General features: G+C 39.3%; 1 long non-coding RNA gene across 1 annotated transcript in view; it reads right to left on the bottom strand.

The window, feature by feature from the left end:
* LOC132378658 (uncharacterized) overlaps window positions 1–19183 on the bottom strand; it is a 55469-nt gene extending 36286 nt beyond the window's left edge. The window contains exon 1 of the long non-coding RNA XR_009507147.1: window positions 19153–19183. This is a non-coding gene — a long non-coding RNA (uncharacterized LOC132378658). The remainder of the gene's footprint in view (window positions 1–19152) is intronic.
* Between the last annotated feature and the right edge of the window lie 202 nt (window positions 19184–19385).

Genomic DNA, 19385 nt, shown 5'->3' with positions numbered 1-19385 from the left:
ATGATCCACCATATCATTACAAAGACCTATACTTCTCCTCTATTCTAATTATGATATAAGATAGGGGGTTGTGTATGCAAGATATACAAGCATACAAGGAAGTAGGACCAGCAGTAAGCTTATAGGTCCTTCAAGCCTGGCCACCATTTCATATGACTGTGGTTGATTATGCTGACCTCAACTTCTCTCTTGTGTCATTTCTCCAAATTCCTCTATTTCTCAAATGTTGATCCACGTCCACTGTAAATACTTCTAAGAATTCAGTTTATGCCACCCAGCTGGCAGAGGATCCTGAAGATTCACCACCCTCTGTGAGATAACTTTTCTCTGTACCTCTGTGCTAAATGAATAGTCTTTTATCGAATCCTCTTGTCTGAGACTCCCATTGGTGAAAACATTCCCATATCATACCCCATCAAGCCTCTTTGGGATATTATATGTTGGAGTGAGATCACCACTCATTTCTCTAAACTTCAAGAAATACAGGCTCAAGCTGTCTCACTTGGTAGGACAATCCTCTCATCCCATGAATTTGGCTGGTGAATCTCCTTTGCACCATCTCTAATGTCACTATATCTGTTTTGTAGGTGAGGGAACCAAAACCATACACTATATTCCCTGTGAGGCCTTCCTTCTTTTAGACTCCAAGCCCTCTGCAATGAAGGCCAAGATGCGTTTTCTTTCTTAACTACTTGTATCTGAGTATAAAACTGCTCTAACTTTCTGCATTGTTAATATGATTTATGGCTGGTTCCTGTCAATTCCAAATACTATTTTGGATTATTTATTCAGAATATGCATTTCACATTGACCATAGAGCAAGGCTTACACTAGATATTACAGACACTTACATCACACGCTGCATCCGCAAAGCTACCAGCATTGTGAAGGACCCCATGCACCCCTCATACAAACTCATCTCCCTCCTGCCATCTGGCAAAAGGTACCGAAGCATTTGGGCTCTCACGACCAGACTGTGCAAGAGTTTCTTCCCCCAAGCCATCAGACTCCTCAATACTCAGAGTCTAGACTGACATCTACATCATTTATTATTATATTGTAATTTGTCCTCCACTGTGCCTATTGTCTTGTTTATTAATTACTGTACTGCCCTGCACTGTTTTGTGCACTTTATGTAGTCCTGTGCAGGTCTGTAGTCTAGTGCAGTTTTTACATTGTTTTACGTAGTCTAGTGTAGCCTTGTACTGTCTCACATAGTCTAGTGTAATTTTGTGTTGTTTCATGTGGCACCAGGGTCCTGGAGGAACGTTGTTTTGTTTTTACTCTGTACTGTACCAGCAGTCTATGATCGAAATGACAATAAACCTGACTTGACTGGACTTGACCAGATGTCACATCAATGTATCTACTCATGACTTGACCATCAAGCAAGCGCAATGACCACCTCTATATCTGTAAACAGGCCATCAAATTAAAGCCTATTTTCAGTTTTATATTTTTGATAGAACTACTTTCGAATGGACTTTCTGATACTACAAAGAAAACAGCACAGGAGGAAGTCATTTGTGACAATTGGTTCATAGTGGCGCATCCACTTGCGTGAGCCTCCTTTAACCCTTCTGGATCCAGCTATATTAACAAAACCTTTATTGTCCTTTTTTCTCATAGTTATTTCTATATCACAAGACCCCTGAGCCAGGTACGATTTCATCTATTGATGAGTTTTCTGATCAGATCCATTACATTAGTGACTAGCCGCATGGTTCTTGATCTCAGTGTAACCAGAAGCTCCCCCAGTATTGCTAAACGTGCAGTCCTGCTTGGAAATATTGTAAATGTTATAGGTTTTGCAGCAGTGTGTCCAATTTTTTTTTAAATGACAATATCGAACCTGCCTCTACCACTTCTACTGGAAGCTGGTTCCACACAGCTACCATTCTTTGAGTAAAGAAGTTCCCCCTCGTGTTACCCCTAAACTTCTGCCCCCTAACTTTCAACTCATGTCCTCTTGTTTGAATCTCCCCTACACTCCATGGAAAAAGCCTAGTCACATCAATCCCCCTCATAATTTTAAATACCTCTATCAAGTCCCCCCTCAGCCTTCTATGCTGTAGAAATGGATAAAATTAGGGAGTAGGGGAAACGAAGTACCAGATCAACACAGAGGAACACAGTAAGTCAGGCAGCATCTATGGAGCAGACTAAACAATTGATGTTTTGCACCAAGTCCATTCATCAGGACGGGCCTTTCCAGTATTTCCAGAAGAGAACGCACCCATCTTGTCCTTCTTTCTGGTCAGTGCTCTGTATCGATGAAGGTAGGCACCTAGTGATAAATCACGAAGCTGACAGTAACACAGTCTTTTCCTGTTTGTGTCCAGATGGAGATTACAATTGTACTAGCATACGAAATAATGCAGAGAGCAGAGTGGTATCTGCTCTGCGCTCTATGGTATGTTTACATCCCATGGAGAAGTACGCTACAAAAAAAATGTGCATTAATTAAAATTAATTAAATGCCTTTTTGAAAATGGAAATTAATTAATCGGAATTGGTGCGGAACAAGTAGTACTAATGGAAAGCTGAACAGCTGCAGAGAAAACAGCAAGGAACCTGATAGGGCAAATATGGATGTGTAAACACATTCCAGGGTAACATTTAAATTCTGAGATTTTCCAAAATGTACCAGGATTACTTAAAATAAAGGGGACTACAAGGGAGGACAAAGTAAAGCAGAGCTTTTGAAAATATGGGCTAACTCATGACTGAAAGGTAAAACTATACAGAGGAGCATTAGTGAAAGACCCCACTTTAAATTTCCCATTACTCAAGCTTTGGTGGCACCCCAGGGAGGCAACTTTCTTGCCAGTTCACATTCAATATAAGCCCATCATGGATGAAAAGATGGCTAAATGAAGACGTCATTTTGTAATCAAATATCTCACATACTGTTTATCTGATCAATGAGGAGTGCTATCACAAGCTGTCTAGGGTTAATGTGCACATTTCACTTAAATGGTTTCATATTGACCTCAGCAGACATGGGAATTCCAAAAGTTAGAAAAAAAATCTGCTCCAATTTCATGCTTAAAAAAATACCAATTCCAAAAATAAAGAACGAACGGTGGGGGGTGGAGATTGAAATGAAGAATCTCTTGTTATAAACACGCAAAATTCACAACATTACAGAAGTTACATTTTCTGGGCATGTATTTGAAGAAAAATGAAATATAATTTCAAGCAATTTCCTACTAATGCACAGCAAAATAAAACTTGGTTGTTCAAATTTTACAATATTGTTGAAATTAAAATTTCCATGATAAAGCTTAATTTGTCACAGGTACGTAGGAAACAGCAAAACATGCAGCGTCTTTACCCTTCCATCCCAGTCCTGAAGAAGTGTTTGGCCTGAAACGTCAACAGTTTATTCATTTCCATAGATGCTGCCTGACTTGCTGAGATCCTCCAGCATTTTGTGTGTGACGCAGTGTCAATGACCAACATAGTCCAAGGATATGTTTGGGGCAGCTTTGGCGACCATGCTACTGGGGTCAACATAGCACGCACACAATTCACTAACCCTGACTCAAAACATCTTGGAATGTGGGTAGAAACCCCATGCAATTACAAGGAGTACTCACTGGAATTTAGAAGAATGCATGGGGATCTCATTGAAACCTACTGGATGTTGTAAGGACTTGATAGTGTGGTTGTGGAGAGGATGCTCCTATGGGGGGGGGGATATGCAGAGCTAGAGGGCACAGCCTCAAAATTGAGAGGTGACCTTTTGGATCAGAGGTAAGGAGGAATATTTTTAGCCAGGGAGTCGTGAATCTGTGGGATGCTCTGCCAAGACTGTGCTGAAGGCCAAGTCTGTGAGTATATTCAAGGCAGAAGTTGATCGTTTCCTGATCGGTCAGGGCATCAAAGGGAAGGCAGGCGCTGGGGTTGAGTGGGATCCAAGATCAGCCATGACGGAATGGCAGAGTGGGCTTGATGGGCTGAATGGCCTAATTCTGCTCCTATGTCTTATGGTCTTATGCACAAATTCCTTACAGACAGCTGCAGGAATTGAACTTTATCACTGGCTCTATAAAGTGTTATGCTAACTGCTACATTAACATGCTGCCCCTGTGGCAATTATAGTTCACTGTTCTATTTCATTTTTCTTCAGATGCATGCCCAGAAGCATCTGATACTTTTGGAATTTATTACATTATGTCAGCTCTTTCAATCGGAAAAATTATACCTAACAAGAAAATTATAATAGGTAATAAAAACTGGAAGGATATGTTGTGCAAACAATCAGGGTAGTTAGCATTCAAAAAACATTAAAGGCAAGTTAATGATGTTTTAAGTAGGCTATATTTAAATATACTGGCTTATTTCTAGATGGTTTTACATTGCTGGTTCTTGATTGACATGAAATAAATGAAAACAAAATTGTGGATTGAATGGTAACATTCATGTTTTGTTGTAAATACACCTGTATGTTTGATAAAAGAAGGACAGATAGGAGAATATTAGCTGGTTCAGATTCAAATACGTTTGAAGTTTCTCAGTCTCCTACTGTTGTAGACTTGCATTCTGGGACATGTTTCATCAGAGCAGTGTGAATGTGGCAAAATTATAAACCTAAATTGCAAGTTTGACAAGTGCACCTACACCTTTTCCCTCATCACCATTCAGGACCCCAAACAGTCCTTCAAGGTGAGGCGACATTTCACTTGTAAACCTGTCAGGGTCATCTATTGTATCTGCTGCTCCCAGTGCAGCCTCTCTACATCGGTGAGATTTGATGTAGACGAGGTACCTTGTTCTTTTGGGTTTCTTGTTCTGTGGCTGCCTATATTGAGATAAATCTCAATGTTGCATAATCTATACATCCTTTGGTAATCAATGTACTTTGAACTTTCAAACCTTGAAGTTAAAGGGACCACTTTGGTGAGCATCTTCACTTTGCACACCCCAAGAAGGCAGGATCTCCCGAGGGCTACCCATTTCAATTTGACTTCCCTTTCCCATTCCAACATGGCCTCCTCTACTGGCATGAAGAGGCTAAGCTTAGGTTGGAGGAGCAGCATCTCATATTCCATCAGGTTAGCTTCCAAGCTGATACCATGGCATCGATTTCTCCAACTTCCAGTAATTACTTCCCCTTCCCTTCTCTCTTTTTCAATTTCCCCATTCTGTTTATCCTCTCACCCCTTCTCTTCTCATCTGCCCGTCATCTCCATTAGTTCCCCTCCACTTTCCCTCTCTTCTACGGTCCACTACACTCTCTTATTAGCCCTTTACCTCTTCCACCTATGTCCCCCTTCTTACTTCATATCCGTTCTCCCACCCAACACAACCACTTTCTCTCTCACCCAGGCTCATCTATCAACTGTCAGCTTGTACTCCTTCCCATCCATCCTCCGCCTTATTCTGGTGTCTTCCTCCTTCCTTTTCCAGTTCTAATGAAAGGTATCCACCTGAAATGTCAACTCTTACTCCTCCGCATAAATGCTGCCTGACCTGCTGAGTTCCTTCAGCATTTTGTGTGTGTTGCTCGGGATTTCAAGCATTTGCAGAATCTGTTGTGTTTAAAATCTACTTTGTAATTTTTAAAACACTTATATCTCCTCTTTTACTTCTACCCTAACAGAAGGGAATTTCCTTAAGAGTAATCAATCCCCTGACAATGTAGTGGAACTTGACTAAGCATTTTATTGTACAACAGTGGAATGAATCAGTAGCTCAGGGGTGTCAAACTCATTTTAGGTCACGGGCCGGATTGGGCAAAATGCAGCTTCATGTGGGCTGGATCAGTCGGGCGCGTCCGAACGCAGCTTTCATTGCCTCCGTTTTTTCAGCCTGTTCTCATGTGTCTCAGTCTCTGCTATAACTACAAATTGTTTCACTTCACAAATTCTGTTTCTTATGAAGAAGACTGCTGAGCAAGCATTATTTTTATGATTGGTATTAACTTACAATCACAGGCTTCATATCGCCGGGCCATTAATAATTAAAATAATAGATCTATCTAAAATGATCTCGCGGGCCGGATATAATTGTACGCCGGGCCGGATATGGCCTGCGGGCCTTGAGAGTTTGACACCTATGCAGTAGCTGATTTCATATCTAGTCTAGGTTAATATCTGTTAATTGTAATGAAAATATTCAGGAACAGTTTTAACAGAAATGTTAGCTGTTGGCAGAATCAATAGGTTGGCTGGGTGAGCGGTGTCACAACAACAGCTTTGCACTCAGCAGCAGCAAGACTAAGGAACAGACTGTGGACTTCATTAAGGGGAAGTTGGGAAGGTATGCATCAGTTCTCATTGAGGGATTGACGGTGGAAAGGGTAAGCAGCTTTAATTTTGGTGTCAACATCTCAGAGGACATATCTGGCTCTACACATTGATGTAATCATGATGAAGGCATGCCAGTGGGTTTGAGGAAATCTGGTCATTCACCAAAGACTATAGACGTCTGGTGGATAGTATTCTGGCTGGTTGCATTACTGCCTGGTATGGAAGCTCCAATGCACAGGATTGCATGAGGTTGCAGACACAGCCAGCACCAACATAGACACCGCTCTGAGGGCATCTTTAAGATGTGATTCCCCTAAAAGGTAGCATCCATCACTAAGGGCCCCTCATCATCCAGGAGATGCCCTCTTCTCATTACTACCATTGGGATGGAGGTACAGGAGCCTAAAGTCCTACATTCAATGATTTAGAAACAATTTCTTCCCATCAGATTTCTGAATGGCCCATGAACTCATGAACATCATCTATAATTCCTATCTCTTCACAATATTTATTTATTTTGTGGTATTTATATTAAATTTACGTCTTTGCACTGCTCTGCTACAGCAAAACAATAACTTTCATGTTGTATATTACAGTGATAATAAACCTGATTGTGATCCTACAATAAGCTATAAAGTCAGGATCGTAAATGCTAATGTATGTTGAGTTCTCCCACATTAATGACTCTTTGCCAGCATCATCACATTAGGTATCTCAAATTAGTTGTATTTTATTGTCCATTGTAATATTTCTAGTGAATAAACTGTTCACCATGCAATAGACAACTGATAATTGTAGAAATTATAAATGATAAATTATAATTGTAGAAATTGATCATTGATATTATAAATTATAATTGTAGAAATTGATAATCTGTAAAATGAGTTTGCTAACGTTGTGGCTTACCAACTCACCAACTCTCAATCGACTGCCAACGTTTTAGGTTTGATAATGTATGGCTACCTGTGACCTTTTAATCTCTAGATATTGATCCAATGTTGATTGAAAGATTTGGACCTACATCCACAGTAAAATCTAGAAATGACAAATACGCTTGTAATTATACAACTTATTTGCAAAAGTTAAACTAAGTTCTATTCTGTTTTACAAGGAACCCTCCAGGCTTCTATCACTACAAGTTAAAGGCATTGCCACCCACACCCGTCAGATCTTTTGACTAGTTGGTTACTGTTTTTTTTCATGACACTTGGTACCTTTGGTTGAAACATAAAGCTCAAGAGTTTAAAGCACAAAGAAAGTGTTGGACCTGGTGAATTCCCATCATCTTAAAGGCCAAAATTTCCTTACAACAGTGGGCATCCTGAACTTAGTTCATTATCCTTTTGGCATACACTTCAGGTAACACAGCTTCTATTCTTTTTGGTTGGTTTGCGGGGTGGGGGTGGTGTCATGTGGCCAAGGCTAAACAGGCTTCAGCTACAGAAACACTAAGAAAAACTTAGTTGTTGTTCCCTTCTGTGCCTTGTGGCACATCAGGCGGCAACTTCACCGTTCTTTAGCATTTTTGTCCCATTTTTCACGAGGCCGAGTTGCCACCTTGGTGCTCAACCCAGCCTGAACGGAGAATGTGCAAGTAGTCTGCCAGATTCTAACCCAGACCACTGACCTCAAAGTTTGGTATGGATGCCACTACACTACCGGCTGGCGGAGAAGCACATTGATAGCCCGCTCAATCACAACCTCTGGGCTTCTTCTTCCTCTTGTTATTATTATTATTAAATTTTTATTGTGTACATTATTATTATGTACTATATTGTTAGTTAAGTCTGCACACTGCTATGTTTTTAAATGTTGCTACTGTTATGGAAGAATTTCCCACTCGAGATCAATAAAGTATTAGTATTATTATTAATACAGTAATTGGCTGTTAAAGCTGTCAAGCAATCAGAAATATTCAAAAATATAACAAAAATTAATTATACCATTGCATTTTTCACAAAATTATTTATGTAAAAAGGACACTTGAAACATATAAATAAAAAATTCAAGTAAACATAAATTATTTAAAAACAGATCAATAGTTAAGTTATTTTATCAGGATCTGGGCATTGTTGGATTTTATTACTGGCACTAATTGCCCTTGAAAAGACTGCCCTTGACCTTTTTCAACATTTAAGTCTTTCCAGTGAAGCTGCTCACACTATGCCTTGAAGTTGAGTAGGATGTTCCAGGATGTAGATTAGTTGTGATCTATCTCCAAGTCAGGATGGTGCATGACATGGAGGTCATTACGATATTGTTCCTGCGTGTTTGCTGTTCTTGTTTTCTTTGGCAAAAGATGTTGTGACTTTAGGGGGCAGAATCAAGAGGTACAGCTTTGGGAAAGGCTGCCTGAAGATTGTACATTTGTGAGAAACAATTGTAAACATTTGTGAGACATATCTGTGTTCTTCATAGGCAATTTTCTGCATCGGAATTGATGGCATTACTAAGTCTGGCTCAGGTTTTTATGAGTCAATGAACAGTAATGAAGATTGCAGATGAGCACCTCCCAGGAAGTTTGGGAATTTACACATAGATGTGTGAGTCCTGAGATTATTGACACTTATGTTTGCACATTTTGGCAGCTCCACTTGGAATCTGTGGTATTTTTTGCAAAAATCTGTCCCAATAAGCTCACAATGAACTGAGTGTGATTCAGAGAACATTGGCAAGGAAAAGAAATGAAAGTGATAGCGTATGTGTAGTATGAAATGAAAAAGAAACAAATATATGTGCTTGGTACACTTAATTGTACAACTACTAACAATAATTCTCTGCTCATCAAATGGGCAAGGAAATGGACACAAAGCTGACAAAAAGATAATTCAAAGAAACAAACATATCACTGACAAGGATTAAGGAGGCTGATAATTCATCATGACATTTACATTAGAAATGTCTTAATTTGGTATAACACTTTGAGCCCAATTTAATAAAATCTATTCCTAGGAGAAGGGTGGTTTCTTTCCATTGAGATGTTGTTTGACATTGATAGTTAGGAATTAACCATTAACTGATACCTGATTGTATACTAAATTTAATCTGCTTCTGAAATTGTTGTCCTTGTAGGTAGACTGGACTTTGGCCTCTTGTGGATTAGTTAGAAATAACATTGTACTATATTATATATTTATAATATGATTTTGTGACTAACGCGTGTCAGTGGCATAATAAATTTCACTGACATGGATGTCATAGAGGCTGCTGGATTATAATTGTATAATTGAATTTGAAAGAACTAACCAATGTGAAAGATAGAAGGAGTAAAGCTGGAGTTATCAGTTCATTTACCTGTGTCCAAGTAGTACCACTGTATACACAGCTTTTCTCCAAGAGGCCCACAACCTTTTTGCATCACCAACACCAATGCTACTCCCCCAATATAAAACCCTAAAGAAGACTGCACTCGCTACAAAAAACTGTTAAAAGATCTCCAAGATCCTGCTGCACACATTGAAGGTTCTCAGCTTCCTTAGAAAATAGTCTGCTCACCCCCTTCTTGTAAACAGCCTTGGTGTGGTTTTCAAAGTTCAAAGTAAATTTATTTTAAAGGCACATACAACGTATGTCACCATATACAATCCTGAGATCCATTTCCTTGTGGGCATCACAGTAAATCCATGAAACACAATAGAATCAAAGAAAGGCCACACCCAACCGACAATGTGCAAAAGACAACCAACTTTGCAAATAGAAAGGAGAAAAATAGTAATCATAATAAATAAATAAGCAATAAATATCCAGAGCATGAGATCAAAACTCTTTGAAAGGGAGTCCATAGCTTGTGGGAACAGTTCAGTGATGGGGCAAGTGAAGATGAGTGAAGTTATCCCCTCTGATTCAAGAGCGTGCTGGCTGAAGTGTGATAACTGTTCCTGAATCTGGTGGTGTGGGACCTCAGGCTCTTGAACTATCATCCTGATGGCAACAGCGAGAAGATAGCACTGCCTGGATGGTAGGGTTCCTTGATAATGGATGCGACAGTGCTTCGTGTAGATGTGCTCAACGATGGGGAGGTCTTTTCCTGTGATGGACTGGGCAATATCCACTATATTTGTAGGGTTTTCCATTCAAGGGCATTGGTGTTCCCTTCCCTGGCATGATGCAACCAGTCAATATACTCTCCACCACACACCAACAGAAATTTGTCAAAGTTTTAGATGTCATGCTGAATCTTCACAAACGTCTAAGGATTTAGAGATGCTACCGTGCTGTGCTTTCTTCTGTTCAGTTTTTCAGTTTTACAGCACCTTCATAATGAAGTCCAGAAGTAGCGGGCAGAGTTTCTGAATAGGTGGGGGTGGAGGAAGAATTTCTGCTTTAAGTTCCTGAATTCTCACGCATAATCAATCTGATCTTGGTTCAGGTGAGGAAACAAGAATGTGCATATCCAGGAAATGCAGCAACTTTAGAGTATTAGAGCCATAGATCACTACAGCACTGAAAAAGGACCTTCAGCCCTTCTAGTCTGTGCCGAACTGTTAGTCTGCCTAGTCCCATCAACCAACACCTGCATCATAACCCTCCAATCTATGTACTTATCTAAACCTCTCTTAAATATTGAAATCAAAGGGCTGGAACCACACTTCCACTGGCAGCTTGTTCCACACTCACACAACCTTCTAAGTTAAGATGTTTCCCTTAAATAAATATTTATTTATTGAGATACAGTGCAGAACAAGCCCTTCCAGTCCTTTGAACAGCACTGTCCAGCAACTCTCAATTTAACCCTAGAATAATCACAGGACAACTTACAATGACCAATCAATCTACCAACCAATATGACTTTGGATTGTAGGAGGAACTCAGAGGAAACCCAGGCGGTCATGTTGAGAAGGTACAAACTCCTTACTGGCAATGGGGTGACTTGAGACCATGTATTTCACCTTTCACCCTCAACCTATGACCCCTAGTTGTAGCCTCACCCAACCTCAGTGAAAACTGAAGAATCAATAAATAGCAATTGAAGTAGGGTCAATTGTTAATTTTAAATCTAAGGTTGATGGATCATTGTCAAGCTAAGGTATTGAATAATGTGAAACAGAGACATGTATATGGAGCTTGACCAATGATCAGCCATAATTCACTGAATGGATCCAGAGACTGGGGTAAATAGCCTGCTTTTGGTCCTATGCCCCCTCAACATCTGTGAAGTCAGAGGGAGAAACCAAAGAAGTAACACATCTTATGTACCTTTAAATAAATGAGCTTCCAGTAACTGCTCGACCTCTGTCTCTTCATGCAGCCATTGATCCACAGGCTCCATAATGAACTCTAATAACAACTCTATTACTGCCAGCTCCCTGATTGGTGCACACCAATACAAAATTAGCTACAAAGGAGCTAGCCTGTCAATATTAATTCCACAACAGAGATTACTTGTTGTCGGAGAACAAAGGTGTTCAGCCAGTAACTGAACAACTTAACTCCTCGTCTCAAAAAAAATTAAGCCAGTATTGATTTGCCTCTTGTATTCTGGAAAGGGACACAGACACATATACACAGAGAGTTGTGTTCGTACACCAAATCACTCTGGTGTTTTCTTCCCTGTCTGGTACGAATCATTCAGAAACATGAGGCAAATTAAATCAATGAATTCATCTCAGCAGATGGGTGCTTTAACAGGCAGTTAGCCTTTAGATAATTGAGGCGTTGACTCTGGAATCATAAAACGGATGGCTCGTTTATACATTTTACTGAAATAGATCACTGGGGTTAAATAAATGAAATCCCATTTGTCAGCCTGTAATAAATGGCTCCGTCTGCAAACAGATCTATTTGCCCTAATAAATACAGGGATGTTACAGTGCTCCTCCCTTGATAGGGTTACAGGTTAATGAAATGGTCTTTCCTTTGCTTGTTTTTTTGCCTCCTCCTGCACTGTGTGATAAGTAGCAAACCAACGAAGCTTGTAATTACAATCTTACAGAGAACCAGGCCAATCTGTATATAAATCTCGCCATCCAATTACAAGATGTAATAATTTTGCAGTCAAGCTGGTAATGAGGTCTAATACTCATGCATGTGATAATCCCCCCGGATGCTGACTCTATCAGATGTTAGCTTTGTAATTATACTGGCAGAAAATCATTATTTCATGTTCAGCAAAAAAAATGAGGTTGGTGGGAAGTTAATTTTCTCCATGCTCTGTGAAGCATAGACAAAATTTTAATGATTTAATGATTACAATTATCCTTTTTGCAATTGACCCACATTACTTGTTCAGAAAAACTTGCACTTAAAAAATGGATGAAAATGTTTGTCTGCTGACCAGGCAGGTATTAAAATATTTTTAAGAAATATTAACAATAAATAGCACTGGTTTTACCAATAATCCTTTGACAGTACATCTAATTAAAATGCAACATCTTTTGTTTAACTATGCAAGTGAATCTCAGACTGCCTACATTGATACATTGCCTCTTCCATTCACATCTTGATCCTTCAGCAAAGATGTTTTAAAGAGCTGCTTTACATAGGTTAAAAGACAATAAAGTGAAATGTTACTTATCGCCATGCGCAAGCAATGTAGTGATGAGTTGGTAACATGAATCTATTTTCAAGCTGAATTATGTAAGCCCATTATGGATCATCTGCATCTCATGGAAAATAAAACATTGCTGGAGAGTAATACAGTGTCCTTACTATGTTATTAATTTTTCTTTGAAGCTGTGCTAACCCATTATCGCTCGATAGTAAAAATAGTACAAGTCATCATGAATTCATTATGGTTTACGTCCAAAATTAATTTCTGACACAGATAGTCAGTGTTTACACAGTGTTAATCTCTCTTTCAGTTGCTGATGGTTAAATATGTAAGTTCTATAAAAACGTGCTGATCGATGGTACAATGTGTAAGTCATACCTTTCTCACCTACTTTCTTTTTGCCAAATATTTCTTCCTTTTGTGAAGCTATTAGCTACCTGCTGGAGAATAGTTCTATGGTCAATCCAATGTCACCCAATGTCTCCTTGATGACTATTCTTCATGCTCAAGCTGAGGCAAGAAGAATTCAACTGGAAAGGAAGGGAAAAGGCAAGGGGTCATTTGTGGTTTCAGCTGTCTCAGCTAGGATAGCCTTATCGTGAATTATGGTGAATTAAGCTCAGCTATGTAACTGCTTGACTAGAAAGTGACCTTTTAAAATTATTATCCATAGTCACTTGAAAAGATGATGATAGGCAGATTTGTGGCAAAGTAGCTTCCAATTATTTTTTCCTGTATAGAATGTAGAACATAATGAAAAAGAAAGTTACATAAACAATTTACCTTAGAACAGAAGGAACAGGCTGTCTAGCTCCTCACTCCTCAGGACATCTCCAAAGGCAGGACGAAAATAAGGGGTTGAGCATTCTGGACAGAGCTGAGAAAATACCTCTTTATCCAGATGACAGTGAAACTTCAGAATTCTCACCAAAGGGCTGCAGAGGACTGACCTCTGAGTGTCTTCGAGGCAAACATTGCCAGATTTCAGGATAGATCAAGGGTTAGTACAGGAAAGAAACACTTGATAGAAGATTAGCAAGGTTCTCATGAAATGGGGGAGCAGAGTTGAGGAACTGGGTATTCAGTAGCGCTACTGTCCCTAATGTTCTTAAGTTGGAAAAATATGAAGTTTTGATTCACATAATGGCAAACCAGAGTATTTGTTAAATAACAGGAGAATTGATAATTTTATGCTCAAAATGATATAGATGTGCTTGTACACAGGTTGCTGAAGGAGAGAATACAGATGCAGCTTGTGATTGAGAGGTCAAATTGTATGTTCTGAGAGTATTTGAATACAACAAGATGCAAGATCATAATGAAGTGGATTGTCAGCTCAAACATCCAAGTAGTCCCTATTGAACTAGGGAAATATTTACAAGTTTTATATCAGCACACAATGCACCTGAAGTATTATCTGCAGTCTTGATCACTTACCCTAACAAAATTGTATTTGCCACAGATAGACTGCAATGAAAGTCTGGTTTCATAGAACATAGAACACAGTACTGTACATAGTTCAGTGCAGTACAGGAACAGGCCCTTCAGCCCACAATGTTGTGCTGAACAGATTAAATTAGTAATTAAATGGCTAACTAATCTCTTCTGCCTACACAGTCCATATCCTTCCATTTTCCACATATTCATGTGCCTATCTAAAGTAAGTGTCTCTTAAAAGTCCATCTTGTTTCTGTCTCTACCACCACTCCAGGTAGTTCATTCCAGGAACACACCATCTTCTGTGTAAAAAACTTGCTTCTTACATATCCTTTGAAATTACTCCCTCTCATCTTAAATGTATGCTTTCTGGTAACAGACATTTCAATCCCAGGAAAAAGATCTATTCTGACTATACATCTCATAACCTTATAAACCTCTATCAGATCTCCTTTCAGTCTCTGCCACTCCACTGAAAAGAACAACTTCTGGTTATAGTACATGCGGTCTAATGCAGGCAAGATCCTGGTAAACCTCATGCACTCTCTCCAAAGCCTTGACATTTTTCCCATAATCGGACGACCAGAATTGAAAACAATACTCCAGGTGTGGCCTAACCAGAGTTTTATAAATCTCCAAAGTAACTTCTTAATTTTTGAATTCAATGCCTCAACTAATAAAGGCAAGCTTGTCAAATGCCTTTTACGCCACCCTATCAACTTGAGTAGCCACTTTCAGGAAAGTATGAACTTGGACCCCAAGATCCCTCTGCCCATCAACATTCTTAATTGCTATGACTTGTAACTCCAAAACATAAAAACAAATCAAAAGCAAAACCAGGAGCCAGGAGATAGCTCGAGTACATTCGGTTTTACTTTAAGCGAGGTGCATACCTATGACGTGGTGATGTGGTGACATAGGCAATTTACATATTTTTACATATAACCCACAAAGCACCACGGAAGCAGCAAAGAATGCTTAATCAAACAATACACCTACAATATTACCCAAATATTCCTATAATTTTAAAAGCACAACACTCCTTTCTGCTTAGCTATAAATTCCAAATCAATATTCGAGGGGTGATTCATATGTTCGTGGAAGGAGCATATGGATCTTGGACCTTCAGAAAGTGTCCACTGCATGGGTGGTTGATAAGTTTGTGGCCTAAGGTAGAAGGAGATGAGTTATACAGTTCTTGTTACATGCACATGTAGGACAACTCTATGCAGAAAGTTTGAAGTTAATAACTCGTCTCCTATCTTAGGCCATGAACTTATCAATCACCCCTCATACTAGAATGTATCTCAACTTACATACATGCAGTTAATACAGATATATACAGTATACTACATGGTACAACTGCTATATAGACATCCACAGCACAGTATGCTTTAAATTTTAAGTTGTTCCAGTTAGGCCAAATGATTTAATCGTTGTGGAGGATTTTTCACTCTTGAGGGATAATGTCTCTTCTGACAAGGGAGGTCACTCTGCTTGGCAGTTTGAGACGTAGCTGTGAAAACAGTCTCAAGTTCTGGGGCCACCTTCGTAGCGGTTGTAGGAACTGAACCTGAGACTGCAGAATTGTTTCTGACAGTTCTGGAGCTGACTCTGGACCCCTTTCTTCTGGACGTGTTGGCATCTCGAACAGTTCATGACGAACTTCACTGGACAATGTGAATCATTGGATCATAAAGTATGAGTACAGTTTCTGACATCACCATTTCCTTTACCTTTCTGAAAGCAACCTCGTGCATCATCGGTGTGCTCAGAATAAATGATGCTTGGTTTAAATATTTCATACTTGCTGCTTTGTGATCTGAGCCCATAATCTTCTAATCTTTTTAAAATTGTCTTGAGATATTGGAGATGTATGTTCCTTGTCATTCTTACCAGTAACAATGATGTCATCCAGGTAACTCTGAGTACCTGGACAGCCTTGCAGCACCTTGTGTGTAGATTTCTGCCAGAGTGCAGGTGCAGATGCTACTCCAAATATAAGCCTATTATAGCAATAAACCCCTTAGCAAGTGTATATGATGAGAAACATTTTGGACTCTTCTTCCATTTCCATCTGTAGGTAGGTCTCAGCTAAGTCCACTTTGCTGATGTGCTTCACTCCAGAAAGGTTTACAAAGATATCCTCTATCCTGGGCAGAAGATACTGATCTACTTTCAGTTCTGGGTTGATGGTGATCTTAAAATCATCATATATCCTGAAAGGACCTACTGGGACCTTTGGCGTTGCACATGGACTTCACTGATCCTTGGAAAGTATTCCTTCCACTTCCATGAGATAAATTTGCTCATTGACTAATTTATCATGGATGGTATAATGAACATTGAAAAATTGTGCATGCCATTTTCATTCAACAGTATTTTACCTTTGATATATTTGAATTTTCCATTGCCATCCTTGAACACAGCTGTGGCATCATCCAGTACCTTTCTTAATTCACTTTCAGTTGACTCTATTGCAGGAGATGTGGCATGTGAATGGTGGATGGATTTCCAGTCAGGTTATTGTTGTCTCAGCCTCTCACATCCCTACAATGCTGACCCTCCTGTTTTTACCACATATTGTATTCACTGATGCAAATGTTATTCCCACAGGAGTTATATTTTCTCCAGTATAAGTTCTTAGATGGATGCTTCAATTCAGTATCTTTGAAATGCTGTTCAAACTGATTTGATGGAATAATTGAAGAAGCCAAGACAGTGTCCAATTCCATTTTAATTAATTTGCTATTCACTCTTGCTGTAAGCCATGTTGCTTGGCTATTGTCCGTTTTCACATTGTAAATCCCAAGACTACCTATTCCTCGGTCACTCTCATCATTTTCAGGTTTCATCAACAGCAGACAGATTAGTGCTCATCCTAAAACTGCAACTTCACTTTTTATCTTTTTCCCTACCTTGTGCAGTCCATTTATTTTTGTCTGCCTGGCAAGCTCTTTGTATCTGTCCTGCTTTGTTGCATTTTCTGCAAGTTTCACCTTTAAACCTTCACAAGTCTTGTATATGTGAGCTCCTGCCACAACAGTAAAACAATTTGTTCATCCAGGCCAGTTTCTGATAGATGTTGCAACTTTGTTCACACTCACTTTCATTCCTGACTGTAAATCAGTTGTGTCCTTGTCTGCTGATTCTTTTGATGCAGCTATTTCAACTGCGCTTTTAAATGTGAATCATGCTTCAGTCAGGAGCCATTTTTGAATGCTTTCTTTTAAGATTCCACAAACTAAGTGATCTTTCAGTGCATCATTAAGCCCTTCACTGAACTGGCAATGCTCAGACAATCTCTTCAATTCACCCACGTACACTGGAATGGATTCCCCTTCCTTTTGATTTCACTTATGAAACTGGAACCATTCTGCAAGCAAAAATGGGTTTGGTTCTAAGTATTCCTCCATTGCTTTCACAATATCAGCAGTTAAACTTCCAAGCAAACTCAACAAAATTGGTAGTTGTTTCTGCTTGGCTATTTCATTTGCTTCAAAATACTGCTGAATCTGTTCAGTATATATATTCCGATGATCTCTTGTGCAATCAAATGTGTCTATCCTTCTGACATTAAAAAAAAAGCAATTTCTGTTTTTTTTAAATTTATGGTTATTATCACCCGGTACTCATAGTTTATGAACCCATGAATGTAGTCCATTTTCTGCCTTTTTCTTAACTTGACATCTCTGTTTCCTTACAAGGAACAATGTCTGTGCTTTGTTTTAAACTCGAACATCTCGTTGTGCTTCAACAGTTAAACAGTCACTTCAGGTTCATATAAAACTTTTTCATCTCCGAAACATAAAAACTATTGAAAGCAAAATAAAGAGCTGGGCAATAATTTGTGTAAGTTTATTTTTACTTTAAGCAAGGTGTGTGCGTATCATGTGGTGACATAATGATGTATGCCATTATGTACTTTTACCTATAATCGACAATCCCACCATGTTAACAACAATGAATGCTCAATCAAACAATATACCTACAATATTAGCCCAAATATTACTGAAATATTAAATACACAACATTAAGGATGTTGTACTGTCTCTTTTCATTTGACTTACCAAGACGTAACAGTTCACATTTGGCCAGGTTAAACTCCATCTGCCATTTCTCCGCCCATCTTTGCAACCGATCTCTATCCCATTGTATTCTTAGCCAATCTTCTATGCTATTCACGACACCACCAATCTTCGTATGATATGCAAACTTCCTAACCCACCCATGTGAATTTTCATCCAGGCCATTTATATATGTATATCACAAACAGCAGAGGTCCCAATACAGATCTCTGCAGAACACCACTAATCATAGACCTCCATAGTTTCTAGGATTAACCCTGGTTCACTTCTTGAATAATGCAACAACATTTGCTACTTGCCAGGCCTCCAGGAACTCGCCTGTGGCTAGGGAGGAACAAAGATATTGGCCAAAGCCCCAGCAATTTCTTCTCTCGTCTCTTTCAATAACCTGAGGTGTATCCCATCAGGCCTGGGGGTTTATCCAGGTCAATGCTCTTTAAAAGAGCATTTAAAAGAGCACTACCTCCTCCTTTACCTTGAAATGGCCTAGCATATCAATCCACTCAGCACATCTCTCCCTTTCCTCCATGCCCTGCTCCTTGGAAAATACTGATGTAAAGTACTCATTTAGGACCTCATCCACATCTTCCACATCCAAGCAAATGTTCCCCCCTTTATCCTTGAGTAGTCCTACTCTCTCCCTAGTTATCCACTTGCGTTTGTTCTATATGTAGAATGCCCTGAGATTCTCTTTAATCCTACTTGACAAGGCCTTTACGTGGCCCCTTCTGGCTTTCCTAATTCCCCTCTTGAGTTCTTTTTTGGCTTCTTTGTAATCCTCAAGGGCTCTGTTTGATTCATGCTTCCTAAGCTTTACATACTTTTCCTTTCTCTTCTTGACTAAATTCATCACCTTTCTCGACATCCAAGGTTCTCTTACCTTGCCGTCCTTGTCTTTCCTTCTTACTGGAACATACCTGTCTGGGGCTTAGCGCAGTTGGTCTTTAAACACCCTCCAAATGTCAAATGTGGACTTGCTCGAAAGTAGCTGTTAACAATTAACTCTCTCTGGCTCCTATCTAATACTCTTGTAATTTGTCCTGCTCCAGTTTAATGCTCTGCTACAAGGTCAATACTTAGTCTTATCTATAGCTATCTTAAAACTTTAAGAGT

The sequence above is a fragment of the Hypanus sabinus genome, chromosome 20 (assembly GCF_030144855.1).
Source record: "Hypanus sabinus isolate sHypSab1 chromosome 20, sHypSab1.hap1, whole genome shotgun sequence".
Taxonomy (NCBI): domain Eukaryota; kingdom Metazoa; phylum Chordata; class Chondrichthyes; order Myliobatiformes; family Dasyatidae; genus Hypanus; species Hypanus sabinus.
This window is presented reverse-complemented; position numbering and strand designations above follow the sequence as displayed.